We start from the raw sequence: 15,811 nt of genomic DNA, 5'->3' as shown, positions 1-15,811 counted from the left end.
GTATGGGCACACATAACCATATTAAAAAAGAACATGGAAAAGGGCTCTTTCAGAAGTTAAAAATATCTTGCTCTTGTAGTATAAAAATTTATTGAAATCACTGAGAAGAAAATTCCCCAAACCAATAATAATCACTTCTATTTTACAGCAACAATTCATTAAATACATAATCCCACAAAAAGCTCACAGTCGATTACTATACCTTCCCAACACACTTTTGTGGAAAAGATAAAAACTTAAAAAAAAAAAAAATAGGAGGGAAAAGTATTATTTAACTACATTTGTTTATTCAAAAATTTACGGTGGGGGCACCTGGGTGGCTCAGTTGGTTAAACATCTGACATGATCTGAGGGTTCTGGAATTGGGCCCCTTGTCAGGCTCTGTGCTCAGCAGGGAGTCTGCTTGTCCCTCTCCTTCTGGCCCCTCCCCCCTCCTTGTGTTGTCTCTTTCAAATAAACAAATAAAATCTTTTAAAAAAAAATTACTGTGTGACATTTATAACATTATCTACAATGGCCAAATTATGAAAACAGCCCAAGTGTACATCAACTGATTAATGGATAAGGAAGATATGGTGTGTACGTACACACACACACACACACACACACACACACACACACGAATATTACTCAGTCATGAAAAAGAACGATGTCTTCCTATATGCAATGGTGTGGATGGAGCTGGAGTGTATTATATGCTAAGTGAAATAAGTCAGAGAAAGACAAATGTCATATGATTTCACTCATATGTGGAATTTAAGGAACAAAACAAAAAAGCAAAAGAAAAAAAAGAGAAACCAAGAAAAAGACTCTTAACTATAGAGAACAAACTGTTACCAGAAGGGAGGTGGGTAAAGGGATGAGTTAAACAGGTGATGGAGATTAAAGAGAGCATTTGTTGTCATATGTAAGTACTGAATTACTATATTGTACACCTGAAACTAATATTACACCATATGTTAACTTACTGGAATCTGAATGAAAACTTAAAAAAATTTACAGTGTGATGGAGAGAGGAAGACAGCAGCATAGTAGGAGGACCCCAGCCTCACCTCAATCCACAAATTCAACTAGATAACTGTCATCCTAAATACTCCAGAAATCCTAAATACTACATCCTAAATACTCCTGAAGACTAACTCCTGAAGAATAAACTCCACAACTAAAGGTAGAGAGGAGGCCATACTGAAGAAAGTGCGAAGTGCAGAAACATGGCTTGGGAAGAAAAAAAATGGATGGCGACAGCTGTGGTGGTAGATAAGGGTGTGAGACACTAACACACGAAAGAATGCCTGAAGAAAATGAATCCTGGATAACAATTGGCTTGGAAAGCAAGAGGGGTCAAATTTCACTGAGTTCTTGCAACTAGTGGGGCCTCAGACTTGTAATTATAAAAGTCAAAGGGCTTGGCTCAGGGAAAGCCCAGAGGTACCAGGGCTGCTTTGTGAGAGAACGCAGGGCAAACAACCCTCAGACATACCAAGTGAAAACAGTGATCTGAAGAGCGCCTGGGGCATACAGTGGGAAGGTCATTCCCTCATCTTGAGAGTATATCCCAGAGATCTCCCAGAACAAAGGAACATGAAGCCATCATTTCCTTCTCTGGTCCCTCAGCATAAGCACAGAGCCACCCACGGGAACCACTACAGTGCCAATAATCCCCATTTAAATTGCTTACACCAAAGCCCACCCACACTCTGGTGGAACTGCTCACCCTAGTCAGCCTTGTCTCAGTTCAAGCATGGCAGGCACCCATTAGACTGGCCCAAACCCCTTCCCATATCTCATCTCTCAACCCAGGAATTTTGCAGAGCCTCATTTGTCCCAAATAAAGAACAGGACAAGGTCATGGCCAAAGATCTAACCAAAACCAGTAGAAGTAACTTGCCTGATGGACTATTTAAAGCAATGATCATAAGGATACTCACTGGACTTGAGAAAAGAATCACTAAGACCCTTAAAACAAAGATAAAAAGGAAACAATCAGAGTTGAAGAGTGCAATAAGCAAGATAGGAAACATAACTGATGCAATTAATAGCAGGCTGAAAGAAGCAGAGGAATGAATGAATGAATGAGGTTGAAGACAGAGTAATGGAAAGCAAGCAAGATGAACAAAAGAGACAAAGAAGGACTATGCAAAGCAAGAATAGACTTAGGGAACTCAGAACTCAGTAGTGACCTCATCCAATGTAAAAATGTTTACATTATAGGAATCCCAAAAGAAGAAGAGAGAAAAGGAGGCAGAAAATTTACTTGAAGGTCATAGCTGGAAACTTCCTTAATGTGGGGAAGAAAACAAATATTTAGATCTAGGAGGCACAGACAAATCCCAACAAAATCAATAAAAGCAGATCCACACCAAGACATGTTATAATAAAAATGGCAAAATGTAAAAAGAATAAAAAAATTTTTTTAAAGCAGCAAGAAAAAAGAAGACAGTTAGATATAAGGGAAACCCATAAGGCTATCGGGATTTTTCAGCAGAAACTTTCCAAGCTAGAAGGAAGTGGCATGATATATAAAACGTACTGTACAAGACAAATCCACAGCCAAGAATACTCTATCCAGCAAAATTATTATTCAGAACTGAAAGAGAGATAAAGAGTTTCCTTTCCTTTTTGAGCAGTAAGGAAGACCAGAAGTGACAGTATGAAGGAAGGAAACACAAAAGCTATAAAAATGAGTATTTTTGTAAAGTATCAGTCAAGGAACTCAAAAATAAAAGGATGTAAAATATGACAACCTATATCTAAAACACGAAGAGTAAAGAATGGGTTCAAACGTAAACAACCACTGACTTAATATAGACTAATATATGCAGAGGATGTTATATTCAAATCTAATGATGCCAACAAATCAAAAAGTACTAATATGCAAAGAATAAAGAGAAAAAAATCCACATATATCGCTAAAGAAAACCAGCAAACCATGAGAGAGAAAGACAAGAAAGGATCAGAGAAAATCTTCAGAAACAACCACAAAATACATAATAAAATGACAATAAATACTTATCTGTCAATAATTATTTTGAATGTAAATCAAATATAAATCAACAGACACAGGGTGACGGAATGGATAAGAAAACAAGACTCATCTATATGCTGCTTGCAAGAGACTCACTTTAGACCTAAATACACTTGTAGATTCAAAGTGAGGGGATGGAGAAATATTTATCATGCAGATGGATGTCAAAAGAAAGCCAGATTAGCAATACTTGTATCAGACCAAATTGACTTTAAAACAAAGACTATAGGGGATGCCTGGGTGGCGCAGCAGTTTGGCGCCTGCCTTTGGCCCAGGGCGCGATCCTGGAGACCCGGGATCGAATCCCACATCGGGCTCCCGGTGCATGGAGCCTGCTTTTCCCTCTGCCTGTGTCTCTGCCTCTCTCTCTCTCTCTCTCTCTGTGACTATCATAAATAAATAAAAAAAATTTAAAAAAAAATAAAACAAAGACTATAAAGAGAGACCAAAAAAAGATATATAAATTATAAAGGAGACAACCCAACAAGAAGATATAACAATTATAAATATTTATGCACCCAATATGAGAGTACCCAAATACATAAAACGGTTAATAACAAACCTAAAGGAGCTAATCGATAACAACACTGTAACAGAGGACTGTAATAACACATCACATGTTCTGCTGAGAGACAAAATGATTACTGAGTCCAATACTTAGTAACAAAGAAAGGCTCCAAGGGACTGCATTGCCAGGCACTGCCAAGAAGTGCAGGTGCTGAGGTGAGGCCCCAAGTCAGGGTTGACTCCCAGTTTTATTACCCTGGAATATAAAGAATGCAGAAGGAAGGAAAAACAACTCAAGAAAGCAATCACGTGAGGGACAGCAAACTGCCTATGTAACTATCTGCATGGGTCCTACGGAAGCATTAACTAGGGGGGTAGAGGGGATGGGAAAACTGACCTCAGCAGGCCTGGGTATCTTATCCACCATCATTGCTGTTTTCAGGACTGATGGCAGGAATAACTGGCTTTTGCCAATATATGCATGTTCCTGTTTTTAAGACAGAATCTCCAACCCAAATCCTAATTAGGTCGACTGGGATCCATGCCTCAGCTCTCTCTTTGAGCACAAAAATAAGAGTGATGTTTAGTTGGGTTATATTCAAATGTGTTATAAAGGGAGTGAGCCATGTGAAATTGGTAGCTAGCATTAAGGTTTTTCATCCAGGGGTAATAAGAAGATGAGGAATTTGTCTGAGAGATAGAAGGCTCATGGAACACAGCAAGTATGCAGGAGTGAGAGGAGCAAACCATGATCTGTTCAGCAGTATCATGGGCAACCCAGCAAAGTTTGTCGATCTACAGGTGCCCCAGCTCAAATCGAGGCCTTTTACAATTTGTACCCAAGGGTGGGAACATACAGGAATGTTAGGTTTAGAGTAATTTTTTCCCAATTTGATTTTACCCCCTATCCCGGCAGTCCTGATGAATATTTGATATTTTACTGTCCTTACACGATCGGATCCTGTGAAGATACGGTTTATCATTGCGGTTGAAAAGGAATACAGTAATTACTGGCTATAGTATACACTATAACACAGAAAGGTAACTCTCTTCAGTAAGAAAGAACGAATCATGAATGAGTCTATGTCATCCACTGTGATATCCAAGTATGCTGTAGAATTTTCCACAGTCCTGAAGTGGGCCAGGTGGGGGAAGCCAATTATCCTTTGTGTAAATGGTGTCATTGGTGAAAATGGGGGGTTCAGGGTCCTCCCAGGAAAGGAAGTCAAAGGTGGGGAGGTTCAAGATATGTGTCCAATAGGTGTGATTTCCCATAGAGATAGGGAAGAGCCAAGGAATTCCCATAACATGAACAGCACAGACAGATACCTTAGGAGCTTTGGACTTCATGTTTATGTATGCAAACATGGAAAAGAGTAAATTTGCAGGGGTCATAGGTGTTCCCATGATGTCTAAAGTTTTTTCTGCTTCTGTGGTGAGTTTTTTTCAGTCAACCTGTGTTGGCCCAGAGGACTGCATCATGGAGCTTAGGGTTTCCATCCTCCTTTTCTTCATCATTATCTCCAGGGGTGGCTGGACTATAAGTAGCTGAAGTTTTAGAACTGGGTTTGATCCCTGCAGATGTCAGCTCATCATAGGGTTATATAGCTTTTGCCAGAATCCGAGGAGTTCCTGAAGGAGACAACACAAAAGCATACTCTCTTCCCCATGTTAATAATTCCACTGGCCCCTGCTACTGGAGTCCTTATAGGGGATGTCAATAGAGGACTAGAGGCTTGGGCCTTTCCTGAGCTAGAACAAAATATTGTTCTATGGCCATAAGACCTGATGCACTGCAATTTTTTAAAATTTAGAGTAAATAGGACTTTATAAGGTTGTTCCTGAGGGGAAGTATCTCTCTCCATAGTCCTCCTTTTTTTGTTTACATACCTGTGCCTTTATAAGGCCGCTGGCCTGTTTGACAATGGCTTGTCCAATTGGATTATATGCATGCTGGTTACATGCTCAACATTCCATCTTTTGAAAAAGATCCCAAGGACCTTGGAGGTATAAGCAGGACCACTGTTAGTTTTAATCTGTTTAGGAAAGCCCATTTGTGGTGACTATAGATAGGATATGTTTTTTAACATGTTTACCAGCTTCTCCTGATTGGGCTGTGGCATGGAATAAGCCAGAGAAAGAATCAATGGTGACATGGAGGTATTTAAGGCACCCAAAGGGCCCATAATGGGTGATATCCATTTGCCAGATCTCATTTTTTGTTAATCCTCTCGGATTAACTCCTCCTTGGGGAGCAATCTTGGGAGTATCACTAGCAGTTAGGTCTTAATGATTTCTTGAGCTGCTGTAAAGGTATCTTAAAGGTTAAGGCCAAAGCTCTGGCCCCTTGGTAGAAAAATTGATGAAAAGAAAATGCTTCATGTATGGTTTTAGAAAACATCACTACTTTGTTAGCTCTTTCACTGCTGTCCACCAAAGGGCCTGGAAGGCCAGAATGAGATCTGATATGAATGATACAGACTAACTCTGTTCTGATGGGTTGAAGGTGTCTAATCATATCAAAAAGCATCTCATCGTTACTGTCATGAGTAATGGCTGTTTCAATGACTTGAACAGTACCGAGTATGTAAGCAGCGTCAGCAAATACTGAAGAGCTGCAATGACAGCACTGAGTTCTGTCTGCTGAGTGGAGCTGTGACGTACAGTAAGAAAATGTCTCCAAGTACTTTGTTTGAGCTATGTCCATACCCGATTTTCCTGACTTGGAGAAAATGTCTCCAAGTACTTTGTTTGAGCTATGTCCATACCCAATTTTCAGTCAACAAAGACTGTTAAGGCATTAGGAATAGGAGTGGCAGGTAGGATAGTAAAGGGGGCAGGAGGAAGGAGCTGAAAGCCTTATAAGACTTTGTTTTGCAGCAAAGAAAAAAAATTAATGTTTCCATGATAATCAACTAACACTATTTGAAAGATTTCAGATTGGTAGAGAGCCACCTGGAAATCGTCTTATTGAATCCTGGATTAATTACAACTGGGTCTTGCCCAGTATTTGGTATCCATGCCCTGTTTAATTAGGTAAACCCACTATTTAAATTGAGTACTTAATTTGGGGGGGGAGTGGTGATGGGCTTGAAATATCCATTCTAGGACCCCAACATGTGGGAGTTGACAGAGGAGGCCTGTGGGACTGGTAGGTGTGTTTAAGATTATTAAATGCAGGGAATCCCTGGGTGGCTCAGTGGTTTAGCACCTGCCTTTGGCCCAGGGTGTGATCCTGGAGATCCAGGATCGAGTCCCACATCGGGCTCCCTGCATGGAGCCTGCTTCTCCCTCGCCTGTGTCTCTGCCTCTCCCTTTCTGTGTCTCTCATGAATAAATAAATAAAAATCTTAAAAAAAAAAGAAAGATTATTAAATGTATCAGACTACCAAGGGTGACACTTTCTAACTGAGGAGTACTGTGCCATTTAGTTATTTGCTTAAATTTTTCCTTCTTGTGGGGAAAGGACTTGAGGAGAAAGGAGGTTGGGGTCTCCCTTTTAGGTAAAGAGGTGCTGCAGGCTACAAGTGGGAATGCCCATAGAGGGCCGAAGCCAATTAATATTCCCTAGCAATTTTTGAAGGTTGCCGAGGGTCATAGTTTTCTTAATTGCAATAGTGACTCCCTGTCCTCAGATGTGTCTTTGAATAATAATATAACTTAAATATTTCCATAGTTCCATCTTTTTTGTACCTTTTCAGGGGCGATTTGTAAGCCTACCCTGCTGGTATGATTTGCCAAATGGGCGTGTATCTTAGCCAACGTGATGTCTGGATGCGCCAAGAGAGTAACATCCATATAGTGATATATAGAACTTCAGCACAGATGTGCTATTAGAGCATGGTCTACAAAGTCCTGACAAACACTGGGGCTGTTGACCATTCCTTGGGGAAGGACCTTCCATTAGTATCTTTTTAGTGGGGCTCCTGAATTAATACAAGGCGAAGAGAAAGCAAATTTTCTTCTACCAACTTGGTGCAGAGGATAGTGAAGAGGCAGTTCTTTAAATTATGAGGAGGTGATGACTTCTGTGAATCAATGCTGGGTTTGGAAGACCTGGTTGTAGTGCTCCCATAGGGACTATATGGGCATTTATTTGGCAGAGATCATGCAGGAGCCTCCATTTTCCAGACTGTTAAGGGATACAGCAAATGGATGTGTTCTAGGGACTAGTTAAGGGCTCTGTGTGGCCTACTTCTAACTACTCTTAATCTGAGAGTGTTGCTTGTTTTAATTTCTCCCCCTTTAAAGGCCATTGTTCCACCCAAACTGGTGGGCCAGTTTGTAGTCAGAGTGGTGGGAGAATGACGGTGGCCCTTAGGACAAATTTGAAGAAGGGGTGCCAATACAAACATTCCACTGACTAAATCCTGCCCCCATAAGATTATGGGAAGGTCTAAGACATAAGGCAAAACCATGACGACTTGACCTTCTGGCCTAGTACATTTGACTGGTTTTTCATTTTTTCAGAGGGTTTGGGCTCTACCCAAAGCTCTAACAGTTATAAAAGAGTAATAAGTCTTCCAAGAAGGAAATCAATCTTTGGAAACAATAACTGTCACATTAGCTCCAGAGTCTAGGAGTCCTATAATTGATCTTTGTTCTACATTAAAAGTTAGGAAAGGCCTCCCATGAGTCTGGCCACTCAGAAAGCCCCAGTGCTCCCAAATCCCTTGAGGCCTCTTGTTTTCTCTTTATGGGCAGGCATTAAAAAAGGAAGCAACAACAGCTGTGCCGATCATGTTTCAGTGGTGAAGAAATGATAGTTAGCACTGGTGACCTGATTTTGATTTGACCAGTACAATTAGAGTTTCTTAGTCCCAGAAGGATTTGGATGCCGATGGGTGACAACTGAACTCCCCAATATGATACCAGCATTCTCTTTAGAAAGAGGGCCCCATATTGCGCTAGAACAACTTTTACTTGATTAGTCTCAACTAAAAGAGGGTCCTCCACAAGAAGTCCAAACCAGTACTGCCTTAGGATTTGCCTGTAGTTTGGCTACTTGTGTCCCAGATGGGGCAACCTCGTTTGAAGAGGCTTCCATGAGTTGGCATAGAAATTCCAGGGTTGGCTCCTGGAATTTTATTGGGGCGCGGCAGCTGGTATCCTGCTTCCAGTTTCCTGAAATGTTCCCCTCAGAGTCAAACTTTGAACAACACTGATTGGCCCAATGAAAACCTTTTTCAAAAAAAAAAAAAAAGAAAGAAAGAAAACCTTTTTCACATTTAGGACATTTTTTTGTTTGGGTTTAGGGGCACTTACTTTTTTTTTTTTTTTTTAAACATTCCTTTTGCAAATGCCCTTCCTGGCCACAATTGTAGCATCTCTGAGGTGGGAGAGCTGCAGCCAGGACTTGTGCCGTATAAGTCTCCATACCAAAGTCTTCACAGACCTTTATCATTTTGGCAATGTTATGATTGTTCCCTCCAACAAGGCCCTTTTGGCAATCATTACTGGCATTCTCATAAGCCAATCGAAGCACTAGAACCTCAAGTTATCAACTTGCCTTATGACAGCATTCTGTAGCCTATTAAGTCAATGGAAGGTTTTGAGGGTTTTTGCCTGATAGTGGCAAAGGACCTGGTGGGTACACTGACTTCAGGGATATTATTCCACACTCTCAAGGCTGTCTGAGACGTCTGATTAAAAACTTGCCTCTGTAACTGGGCTGGGCATAAGGGTCAGCATAAGGGCCAGACCCAGTGATTATACTCAACTTTATAGGAACTGCATTTTCCAGATTTTCCAGAGAGAGAGCAGTAGCTGCATTATTAAATTCTTGTAACCAAACACTATATTGGTCTGTGGTTAAAACTATCTTAACTAAAGTCTTCCAATGCCAGGTGGTCATCTCATAACCATGCCAGATGGCTTTTATAATCCTCTTGGTAAATGAGTTCTGAATCCCATTATCAACTATGCTCTTCCTAAATTCCTTAAACACTGCAAAGGGAAGACTCTCCTGTCTCGAGCCTTGATTTCCTCCCCTTATTATGGAAAGGCTTGCAATATCTCACCTTGGGTTTGCTATCCCTCCTGAAAGTACCGATTCATGATAGGTTCATAATTAATGGTGGATGGCTCTGGCGGAGAGGGGGAGTGGAGGAGCTGGAAAGGGGGGTGAGACCTCAGAGTCTTTGTTTAAGCACAAGGCATTATGGCTGGAGGTTGATGACTCAGGAGTGAGAGAGGGAGGTGGTGGGAAGAGTAGGGCCACTGGAGGAGGTGGACGAGGTAGAGAAGGAGAAAACAAAGCTGATGTCTCGGGTTCAGTAGAGGGGTTCTTATCTTGGCCTTGCATGGGCCTCAAGGCTATTCTACATAGATGTCAAACCCTCACAGGACCTATATAGCCTGGCTTCCCCAATGGCCAATCCTCTCCCACTCCTCCAAATTCATGCTCCCCTCTCTAGGGTACCACGGACATTGTTGTCTCATAATTACCAGTAATTTAGTCTCTTGTTGATCTTTAAAGTCTCTTGTTGAGATTTTACATCCTGTTGTCTGTAGGGGGCTAAGCAACTGCAATTTGTGGTTTTTTTCCTCAAGAGAAAGAGAGTCACCCATGCTGGTAGAGGAAAGTGAAATGGAACTATATTGGGCTTGAGGAAAGGAAAGGGAAAAGAAAAGGAAAGACAAAGAAATGCAGAGAAAAGCAAGCCAAGAAGAAAGCAAAAAAGGCCTTGTGGTTAACAGCCTAAAATGACCTTGATGTAAGCATGCCAGGCTATTCCAAGGTTGCCTATGTTCCTTACTGGAATGAAATTCAGGAACCCCTTTCCTGTACCATGCTTGGAAGGTCAGTCTCCTCACATGGGGCACCACTTCCCCACAGTGCATTCTGATGACAGGTGAAATGATTACTGGGAGTCCAATACTTTGGAACAAAGATAAGTCCAAAGGGGCTGCATCGCCAGGTACCACCAAGAAGTGCAGGCACCAAGGTGAAGCCCCGAGTCAGGGTTGACTCTCAGTTTTATTACCTTAGAATGTAAAGTATGCAAAAGCAAGGAAGGAAAAACAACTCAAGAAAGTAATCACGAGAGGGACAGCACCGAACTGTGACTATCGGCACAGGTCTCAGAGAAGCATTAACTAGGGAGCTGCAGGGGATGGGAAAATTGACCTCTGCAGGCCGGGCTATCTTATCCAACATCACTGCTGTTTTCAGCATGTACTGTTTTTAGCATGGACTGATTGTAGGAACAACTGACTTTTGCCATATACACACAGCTGTTGCCATTTATGTGTGTTCCTGTTCTTATTGTTTCTTTTACCTGCTGAGGTCGTTCTCTCACACTTTCACACCCTTCCTACACTACATCAATAGGCAGATAATTTAAAGAGAAAATCAACAAGGAAACAATGGCTTTGAATGACACATTGGACAAGATAGATTTAACAGATATATCCAGGACATTCCATCCTAAAAGAGCAGAATACACATTCTTTTCAAGTGCACTTGGAACATTCTCCAGAATAGATCATGTACTAGGCCACAAAAGAAGCCCCAAGAAACTCAAAAAGATGAAGTCATATCATGCACCTATTTTTACTACAATACTATAAAACTCGGGATCCCTGGGTGGCTCAGCGGTTTGGCACCTGCCTTCAGCCCAGGGCCTGATCCTGGAGACCAGGGATCGAGTCCCACATCGGGCTTCCTGCATGGAGCCTGCTTCTCCCTCTGCCTGTCTCTCTGCCTCTCTCTGCCTCTCATGAATAAATAAAATCTTTAAAAAAAAATAAATAAGAGCACCTATTTAAAAAAAAATAAAAACAATACTATAAAACTCGAAGTCAACCACAAGAAAAGAATCTGGAAAGAACAAAAATATATAAACGTTAAATACGATGCTACTAAACAATGAATGAGTCAAGCTAGAAATAAAATTAGAAATAAAATAGTACACAGAGACAAATGAAAATGAAAACACAGGTGCCTGGGTGGCTCAGCGGTTGAGCATCTGCCTTCGGCTCAGGGCCTACTCCTGGGATACCAGGATTGAGTCCTGCATCGGGCTCCCTGCATGGAGCCTGCTTCTTCCCTCTGTTTGTGTCTCTGTCTGTGTGTGTCTCTCATGAAAAAATAAATAAGATCTTTAAAAAAGAAGAAAGAAAAAAAAAAAGAAGAAAGAAAAGAAAAGAAAAGAAAAGAAAAGAAAAGAAAAGAAAGAAAAGAAAAAAAAGCAAGGACAGTAAAGGAAAGGAAGAAAGGAAGGAAAGGCAAGTAAGGAAAGGAAAGGAAAGAAGTCATTACTTCAAATGCCTTCACTGACCGTCCATTCTGCCCTTCCCTTCCCTCCCTGCCCTTCCGTCAACTTCCCTTCATCTCCTCTCCTCTTCCCTTCCTTCCTTCCTCCTCCTTCCCTCTCCCTCCTCCCTCCTCTCCCTCCCCCCCCTCCTCCCCCCCTCCTCCTCCATCCCTCCCTCCCTCCCTCCCTCCCCTCCCTCCCCTCCCTCCCTCCCCTCCCCTCCAGCCACTCCCTTATAAAGAAAAAGAAAGAAGAAAAGAAAAAACACATTGGTTCAAAAGCTTTGGGATGCAGAAAAAGTGGTCCTAAGAGAAAAGTAACAATACAGGCCTACTTAATGAAACAAGAGGAATCTCAAATAAACAACTTAACCTTACACCTAAAGAAGCTAGAAAAAGAACAACAAACAAAACCTAAAACCAGCAGAAGGAAAGAAATAATATTCAAGCAGAAATTAACAATATAGAAACTTAACAATAGGGGCAGCCCCGGTGGCACAGCGGTTTAGTGCTGCCTGCAGCCCAGGGCATGATCCTGGAGTCCCGGGATCGAGTCCCATGTCGGGCTCTCTGCATGGAGCCTGCTTCTCCCTCTGCCTGTGTCTCTGCCTCTCTCTCTCTCTCTCTGAATAAATAAATAAAATCTTAAAAAAAAAAAAAAAGAAACTTAACAATAGAACAATGAAACCAGGAGCTGTTATCTTGAAAAAAAATTTTTTTTAAAAATCAATGAAACTGATAAACCTCTAGCCAGACTTCTCAAGAAAAGGACCCAGATAAATTAAAATCACAAATGAGAGAAAAGAAGTAACAACCAACACAGAAATACAAAAGATTAAGAGAATATTGTGAAAAAGTATAGCCACCAAATTAGACAACCTAGAAGAAATGGATAAATTCCAAGAAACATACTGCCTACCATAACTGAAACAATAAGAAATAAAAATTTGAACAGACCAATTTCCAGCAAAGAAATAGGATCTGTAAACAAAAAAAAACTTCCAACAAACAGAAGTCCAGGACCAGATAACTTCACAGGTGAATTCTACCAAAAATTTAAAGAAGAGTTACCGATTCTTCTCAAACTATTCCAGAAAATTACAAGAGGAAGGAAAATTTCCAAATTCATTCTATGAAGCCAGCATTTCCATGATACAAGAATCAGATAAAGACATCACAATAAAAGAAAACTACTCAGAGCTTTTCCTCTAAGGTCAGGAATGAGATAAGGATGACCACTCTCACCACTTTTATTCAACATAAAGTCCTAGCCACAGAAATCAGATGACAAAAAGAAATAAAAGGCATCCAAATTGGTAAGGGAGAAGAAAAATTCCAACTATCTGCAAGTGACATAATACTATATACAGAAAACCTGAAAAACTTCAAAACACTGCTAGAATTAATAAATTAATTCAGTAAAGTCACAGGATGCAAAATCAATGTACAAATATCTGTTGTATCCCCACATACCAATATGAAGCAGTAGAAAGAGAAATTAAGAAAAGGACCCCATTTTCAATTGCACAAAACCAGTACGATACTTAGGAATAAACCTAACCTAACAGGTGAAAGACCTATACTTGGAAAACCATAAAACACTGAAGAAACTGAGGATGACACAAAGAAACGGGAAGACATTCCATGCTAATGGATTGAAGAACAAATACTGTTAAAATGTCTACACTATTCAAAGCAATCTACAGATTTAATGCAATCCCTATCAAAATACCAAGAGCATTTTTCACAGGACCAGACAATCATAAAATTTGTATGGAACCACAAAAAAACATAACCAAAGCAACCTTGAAAAAGATAATCTTGTTTTCTAGATAATTTAAGAGACTATTGCATTTAAAAGAATTGTTAGTTTATGTTTTGGGACACACAATGTATGAAGATGTTATTTTGTGACATTAAAATCTAAAAGGGATGGAGATGGAGCTGTAGAAGAGTGGAGTTTTTGTATATTATTGAACTTAACCTGATATAAATATAAATTAGTATTATAACTTTAGAATGTAAATGTAACCTCATGGTAAGCAGAAAGGTAATAGGTGTAGAATATGTATAAAAGGAAATCAAAGAGGAATTTAAACATTTCAACTACCAAAAATTAGAAAATCAGTTAAACAAAAGAATATAAGAATGCAGGAAATGAGGGACAAAAAAAGATCTAGGGCACATAAAAAACAAATAGACCTATGACAGAAGTCCCTTCTTCTCAGCAATTACTTAAATGTTAATGGATTAAGCCCTCTAATCAAAGGACAGAGATTGGCAGAATGGATAAAACACATGACCCAACTATATAATGTCTACAAGAGACTTATTTCAGACTCAAAGACACAAGCATGTTGAAAGTAAGAGGATGGAAAGATATTCCATGCAAATAATAACTAAAAAGTAGGTGTGGCTATACTAGTATCAGATAAAACAGACTTTAAATCAAAAAAGGTTATAAGAGACATGGGTATTATATATTAATAAAAGGATCAATACAGCAAGACATACAACAATTACAAATCTCAATAGATCTAATGACACAACATCAAAATATATGAAGCAAAAACTGTCAGAATGGGAAGGAGAAATAACAATTACACAGTTGGGGACTTCAATATCCTTGTCACAATAATGGATAGAAAAATCAGATAAAAGTTAAATAAGGAAACAGAAGACTTAAAAAAGACAATATACAAAGTAAATCTAACAGACATACAATGAACACTGTATCCAATAACAACGGAATACATCTTCAAGTGCCTGAGACATTTTCCAATAGACCATCTCTGTTAGGCCATATATTAAGTGTCAATAGATTTAAAAAGTAAAACTGGAAAATTCAAAAATTGCGGAATTTAACAAAATACTTTTAAACAACTAACAGGTCAAATAAGAAATCACATGGAAAGTAGAAAATACTTAAGAGACAAATGAAAATGAAAACACGATATACAAAAACTTATGAGAAGCAGCAAAGCAGTGCTAAAAGGGAAATTAGGGGATCCTTGGGTGGCTCAGCAGTTTACTGCCTGCCTTCGGCCCAGGGCGTGATCCTGGAGTCCCAGGATCAAGTCCCACATCAGGCTCCCTTCATGGAGCCTGCTTCTCCTCCCTCTGCCTGTGTCTCTGCCTCTCTCTCTCTCTGTCTCTCATGAATGAATGAATAAATTAATTAATTAAGGGAAATTAATGGCTATAAGCACTTATATTAAAAAACAAGTACAAACTCAAATCAACAACCAAGCTTCACAACTTAAGAAACTAGAAAAATCAGAACAAACTAAAGCCAAGGCTCGCAGAAGGAAAGAAATACAGATTAGAGCAGACATAAATGAAATGAAAAAAATCAAAAATCAAATTGTATCCTTCAAAAAGATCAGCAAGATTGACAAACCCTTAGCTAGATAGACTAAGGAAAAAAAAGAAGACTCAAATTACTAAAATCAGAAATGAAAGTGGGAACATTACTACTAATTCTATGGAAATAAAAAGGATTATTAAGAGTACTATAAACAACTGCATGCTGAGAAACAGGATACCATAGATAAAACGGAAAAATTCCTAGAAACACAAAACCTACCAAGACCAAATCAAGAAGAAATAGAAAATCTAAATAGACTGATAACTTGTAAGGAAATTGAACCAGTAATCAATAATCTCCCAACAAAGAAAAACATAGACCTGACAGTTTCACTAGTAAGTTCTACCAAACACTTAAAGAACTAATACCAAGCCTTTTAAAACTTCTAAAAAGGGCAGCCTGGGTGGCTCAGTGGTTTAGGGCTGCCTTCAGCCCAGGGTGTGATCTTGGAGACCCGGGATTGAGTCCCATGTCAGGCTCCCTGCCTGTGTCCCTGCCTCTCCCTATGTCTCTCACGCATTAAGTAAGTAAAATCTTGAAAAATAAAAATAAAATAAAAATAAAAATAAAAATAAAAAAACTCCTAAAAAACTGAAGAGGAAGAAACATTTCCTATTTCATTTCATTCATGGGGATGAATTCATTCATCCCCCCA

At 39.7% G+C, this 15,811-nt stretch overlaps 1 protein-coding gene across 36 annotated transcripts in view; it reads right to left on the bottom strand.

The window, feature by feature from the left end:
- Nucleotides 1-15,811, bottom strand: part of PPHLN1 (periphilin 1) — a 147,312-nt gene that overhangs the window by 40,789 nt on the left and 90,712 nt on the right. The window lies entirely within an intron of this gene.

The sequence above is a fragment of the Canis lupus genome, chromosome 27, assembly GCF_011100685.1.
Source record: "Canis lupus familiaris isolate Mischka breed German Shepherd chromosome 27, alternate assembly UU_Cfam_GSD_1.0, whole genome shotgun sequence".
In the NCBI taxonomy this organism is placed as follows: Eukaryota; Metazoa; Chordata; class Mammalia; order Carnivora; family Canidae; genus Canis; species Canis lupus.
The sequence above is the reverse complement of the archived record's forward strand: the minus strand, read 5'-3'. Positions and strand labels throughout refer to the sequence as shown.